This window comes from Pocillopora verrucosa, chromosome 8 (assembly GCF_036669915.1).
Source record: "Pocillopora verrucosa isolate sample1 chromosome 8, ASM3666991v2, whole genome shotgun sequence".
Taxonomy (NCBI): Eukaryota; Metazoa; Cnidaria; class Anthozoa; order Scleractinia; family Pocilloporidae; genus Pocillopora; species Pocillopora verrucosa.
Genome location: NC_089319.1, coordinates 17,356,157 through 17,362,512, shown reverse-complemented (window position 1 = coordinate 17,362,512; position 6,356 = coordinate 17,356,157). Strand labels below are relative to the sequence as shown.

At 38.7% G+C, this 6,356-nt stretch overlaps 1 pseudogene; it reads left to right on the top strand.

Annotated features, from left to right (window-relative positions):
* The first annotated feature begins 3,922 nt into the window (after positions 1 to 3,922).
* On the top strand, positions 3,923 to 5,956 carry LOC131776650 (uncharacterized; annotated as a pseudogene).
* The last annotated feature ends 400 nt before the right edge of the window (positions 5,957 to 6,356 follow it).

The following is a 6,356-nucleotide window of genomic DNA, read 5'->3' as shown; positions in this document are numbered from 1 at the left end:
TTAGAAAGTTTATTCCTATAGGGAATATATGATTTTATACAGCTTGCTTTTCATAATAAAGTTTTTTGGCTACAAATTGTGCAGAAAAAGAGCTAGAATTGTCGTTTAAAAACAGATATATGGGGATGACATTTCGCGATTGTTTCCGTATTTTTGGAACAGTGAATCGATCATCAGTCGCTCCTGTTCTTACAGAGAAAATTGCTTTCAAAATTTAGCCATGAATTAGAATCAGTTTCACATCCAATGATAATTTTCGGTAGTCCATCGGTTTTAAATATTTGATCTATTGTCCTTTACAGATCAAACAAGGCTATTTGTAAAATTTCTGAGTGATAGAGGGTTCATAAAACTTTACTTTGCATTTTTTCCACGAAATGAAATAACAGACTAATTTAAGTTGATTAAAAGTATGAAAAAAAAATGAATTATCGACAATCTACAGTACATTTCAACTGATTTCATTTTAACGTTACAAGATCTGGCGTTTTCCTTTAATTAGTCATTTTCTTGAAATCGAATGAGGGGTTTCGATTTTCAAACATTTGTCCGAGGATCTGAGGTTCGATTCCTCATGGGGACTCAGAATTTTTTCTTTGTCCCACGCTCGTGACAAGACGAAAAAAAAACATATTTCTCTATTTATCACCTAATCAACTGGACGATCTTTTGATGTTAACTGATAATTTCATTATTTGTCTCAATTTTTGGCTGCGCATCGAAGAGTTTTGTTTTAGAGAGGAATTTTTTTTTAGGTTTTGTCAACACTATGTCAGAGTTTATTTGAAAACGCGACTTTGATTTCCCGGCCTGGTCGTTTTATTATAAGCCATCAATATCATCCGTTTATGTTGACCACCAAACACGGCGTAGCTTTTTTTATAAAAAAAAAAAAACGCTACCCATAATGGATAATCATAGAGACGCCAGGGTTGCTTTTCAGCGTGGACGGAACAAATTGTGTTCGTAGATGGAAACTTTCAGACCGAAAGCGCAGCTCAGTTAGTTTACATAGATAAGGTGAAGTGTAAGCAGATAATGTGTGGGACTGAACATAAGGAGACACGTGAGCCTGCACTGATAAAACAATAGAGTTTATCATATAAACTTCGTTGCAATATAAGGATTTCCAACCCTGAGGAAAAACACATGTGAAAAGAACACAGGTGAAAAAATATGATAATTTTTTCACGTGTTTGATATCACCAATCATCTGCTGACATGTTACTCGCTTTTCGCGCCACCCTGTCAGGTTGATGAATGAATGGCAAAGGCTTCACTATTCTCAAGCCTTGAAATTTTCTGGGACTATGGCTGCTGAAATATTTAGAAATAATTCTTAGACGGACAGAGACGTTTAAAATTTCCTAGAAGGTGAAGAAAACCAAAATACGAAAAGAAAAACCGGAAGTTACGTCTTCAGTGGCTTTGGTACCAGTGGCGTTTCTCGCGGCTGAGAGCGAAATTTTTTTCGCGTTTTTGGACGCGTACCTGACAAGATTTCTTCTGTCGATGAGGAAAAAGTCATTAACTGAGAATTTTGTAAATTTAAAGTCATACCCATTGTTTGTTTTGCAATGATTCGACACATTTTTAGCTCATTCGTGCTGAAAGCAAATTGTGCGCACATATGCTTGCGGTGAAGCAGATGTTGACAAAAGTTGTTGACCGTAGACGGAAGTAGTCTCGCATGCTACCCCTCCCCACTTGGTGAAAGTCAAAATTAATTTCGATGAAGCTCAGAAACTCACGTGGAAGCAATAAATTGTCTGTATACTTTTAAAAAAATAATTAACTCAAATCACATTTCCAAACTTTTAAAAATGCAACTTGAATCGAGACGCCGAAATGTTCACACCTAGGGGACCCGGGGCGGGTTCATTTCAACACACGCTGTGACCACGCGGAAGAGTTGCGTATGTCTTCAGCTGGTATAAAGTAATCATTGCTCTATCATTATGCTTTTCCTCGGGAGCTCTTCAAAATACAGTCCACACATCAATTATAGCGGCCAAGATGGTCTGACTGAATTTTTTTTTCGAGCTCCAATATTTCGGTCCGGACTTGAGGCTCGCTCCAACAAAAACCAGTCAATACAAAATGCAGACTGCAGATTGCAGACCGGGTACAAAATGCAGACTGCAGACCGCAGGCTAGGTACAAAATACAGACTGACAGTTTAAAGTGTTTTTTTGTCTGATTCGTGATGAAATCATCTTACAACTCACCGAGCGTCACGCAATCGCTTTCCGCGATCATCTTTCACGATTATTTGCACTATTGTGGAATAATCCTTGCCGTTTCTTGATCATAATCGTTCTTAATATAATTTCAAGCCCTCGTATAGTCTTCTCACTTTGCACGCGAGTTGTTTGGTGTGATATCTGTGCAGAATTTACCAACCTAGCCACAGGCGGCCCCAAGCTCCAGCTGTGAGATGATCATCTTACGAAAGAACAGTCATGGCGAAATTATGAGTTTGTATGGGAATATTTACGACCGCTCTAAGGAAAAAAAAAGTAAAATTCTCACAAAAAATACCTCACCTTACTTCCACAGTGCGTTGCTTTTTATCTGACCGCTTACTACGTTGAAAGGAACCCATTTTAGCAAGGGCTTTTCTTATGTACGTATTAAACCTCGAAATAGGTAACCCGCGCGCCAAAATGGGTATCCTTCATCGAAGTAAGCGGTCAGATAACAAGCAATGCTCAGTGGAAGTAAAGTGAGGTATTTTTTGTGAGAATTTGACTTATTTTTTTATTCCTTAGAACGGTCGTAAATATTCCAATACAAACTCTTATAAGTAGATGTAGATGTAGATGTAAATGAGAAGTCATTATTGGATATTTAACACGTACAACATTCGAGATTCAATTGACAGCTTTGCACGTGGTCCGTACGTTTCATCTTTTAACTGATACGTGTTCATTTTGCTGACAAAAATGCGGACCGAGACCAAACTGTTCCTTCGTTAACTCCGCCCACGCTCCTTTAAATCGTGACGATGGCGGTTTGCTTCCTGACGCCTATTTACACCTCGTCAGAAAAAAAGGCCGCTTATTAGTGATCTTATAAAAGGACCTCTTGTTGCAGCGTTTAGATCACCCCTGATGAAGGCACTAAACAGGAGCGTCGAAACGTTGGGTCTATAAAATGTAACTTCTTCAGTTACATTCATTAAATCTGCAGACCAGAGTAGCATCAAACTATGTTTGTTCCTTCGACTTGATATTTTTTCAACGTTCAGGGGTGTACACACACTGATTTTCACGTATGTGCCTTACATTGCTATTGGCGCACTTGAGGAACCGGCGAATTTCTATAGGGAAAAGCGAAGCGTTGCTTTCGTGATTGGCCATTTGTTTACTTTTCTGGTGGTTTTATTTCTCATCTGTTTTTCTACACAAATATTGTATGTGAAAATCAGACTGTATGAGCTAGAGCCTTTTCCAGCTACAGATCACGTGCTTGGATACCGGGTAGCAACGCAAAACTGGAGAGCAAGCGCTCCAATACGAAATAGGAAATTCACAAGAGGTCACGCATGTGTGCTCGTAAACAATACTTTATGCGGATAAAAGCTTGTACTGGTATTTCCGTTTCTACATTGCTAGTAAGGTTTAGTGTAGAAGTTTTGGTTTGGTACGATTTTAAAGTTAAAATAGGCTTGTTTGTGGCTACATCGCGAATACACTGGTAACGCCAACCCGTTCGATGGCTGATGTAGAGTATCGAAAACGTACAAAAGTACCTGAACCAATTTTTGTAATATCACTGTGGGATTAGTGAATAATGTAAAAGTAATTTAATCAAGTAACATGACTGTACCAGGTAGTGGATCGATGAATAAAGACAGAATATAGAAAATAATTCAAGACTGAGTTTGTCCATCTAAATGAATACACAACTGCTGACAAACATGGCGACTACAAGGTAAGTACTTTCAAAGTTATCTTCCTTCTTTCTTGTCTGTAACATCTGGACTTCTGAAGGCTCAAGAAGACAATTCTACATCATAAACGACACTTGCAAGGGATTTAACGGCATTTCAAGGTCGATTATAACATAGCTAGTAAATTTATCTCATCAAATTCAATTGTGCGAGCGTGCTTCATATTCCTATTGTGCACGCTCATCACGTCAGCAAACATACCCCTCGAGAAAAAAATTTTCCATCAATAAATATCTCCACTAATTAACAGAGCACGAAAGATGCGTAAGAGTTGCTCGAGGCTACGCCTCGAGCAACTCAAACTTCTTAAGTGCTCTCTAAACTTCCCCAGTGCTTCATATCTCGATGAACACACGCTGACGTATGAACCAATTGTTAATTAGTGGAGATATTTGTCGAGTGATTGCGTGCACAAACGTTGTTTCGTCCTTAGTTTACATCACTAAAGAAATTTGTAAGACTAATATTATTTCTTTCAACCGTAAAATTAGTTGAAGACGAGACTCAAGATCTATCGGTTTTCCCTACACTGACCTTTGATGATGTCGGGCAGTATGCGAAAGAGAAGTCTGGTTGCAGTAGTGCGTCGAAAGCCTACAAATATATGGCAGAACCAGGTTATCTGCACGACATTAAAGGTAATATTAATTGATTAAATTATTTTCTTTTGCATTAAGAGCAGTGGTAGTATTATTTTACACTCCTTTATTTATTATTAGTGGTACAGTGAGTTCGAAGTGCTTTCGATCAGTGAGAAAGAGCGAGTCACCCCACATCTTAGAGGTGTCTTCCAAGACAACTGATGGGTCCTTGTTTAGAAGATGTTCTTGCATAGCTGGAGCAGGTGGATACTGCCATCATGTGATAGGACTTCTGTATTACCTTGCACTTCTGAAGCAACTACGGCATCGTACTCTGCCAAACGAACTGACTTGCACCAGTATGAAACAGTGCTGGAGTATTCCAGGAGGAAAGAAAATTGAGCAGAAAGAAGCACAAAATGTGCTAGTTCAAAAACCTCAGTTGGGTGCTTCATACAACAAATTCATCAAAAGTAATCTGTATTGCATGTCCCTCTAAAATGTACGGAACACTAACGAAAGAACACTTTGATGATCCTCAACCTCGCCCACGCTTTGCAAACCTTGTTCTTCCTCAGCAACAACTGCCCAGTATCCCGTTTATTGCAAGCAATTTTGGAAATGACCCTGGAGGATGTTTGCTTTCTTATCAACAAAAAATGTCCTCATATTATGTCATCAATGATTTCACATGTTGCCACGGGAAAGTGCTGAGCAAAGGTTTAGCAATAATGTGTTAGTTTGCTTGAACAATCAGCAACAAGTCATCTTTGATTCCTTAGCTGTGCATGACCACTGAAGTGTCACTCAAAGAGTAGGAACAAACAGTTACATAGAGCTTAAGTAACACATGGCATCTTCTCAGAAAGAAAGGTATCACTGCAAGTAAGGTTGGGGTTGTTGCCTGTTGTGGTAGCCAGTTTTGATTCTCTGATAACCCAGCTAAACCCCAGCAGATATGTACAAACAGCACACATGAGAAGGGAGGTGGAACTTGAACCTCATGCAGCTTATGGTTTATGCCAATACAGCAAAGGGGGGGAGAGTCCCAAGTGCCCATGGTTAGGATGCAGCCCAGATAGGAAAGTGTATGACTTAGATGTGGTAGACATCATGGTCAAAACCCCCTTGGTTTTCTAGAAATTAAAGTTGTAAAAGAAGGCAAGACATCATTCGATAATGTTAGGTATCTTACCAGGGATAACACCACAAACCAGTATTCGTGAAAGAAAACCGACTGATATTTTACTATTATCAAGTTCAGTGTCAGCTGGGCCTCACTGGACTAGATTGGTGTGATTTCTTTAGTTACATAGATGGTAACTTGTTTTTTTGCACAAGAATTCTTTTTGATTAAATATTTTTTCAGGAAGCTAAAGACAAGGTGGACAATTTTCTCCTTAGTCATTACTTACATTGATACACTGACTGTTCTTCAACACACACTATGGTTAACTGCCCACCTACCCTCCCCTAACCCAACGACAATCAATTGATAACAATTTAGGGTTAATGTTGGGTTGGGGAAGGCAGTTGCCCAGATACTGATATTGATCCAACTTTTCAATGTAAGTTCTACAGAGGATATACAATATTAGAATATAATATTTCCTGCATATCACAATTATGATTTGCAAAGTCGATTCAGCTTTTGCATTAAAACTGGTAAATTGAAAGCTTACATTCTAGCAATAAACCAAGGTGACTTGGTAGAATGACACACATAGGTATGTTGAATTTAGTGTCAGTATTGTTACACTTTGAACAATTATATGAAATGGGCAGTCAGAGACCTCTACGAAGTTTCATGTAATTTTCTT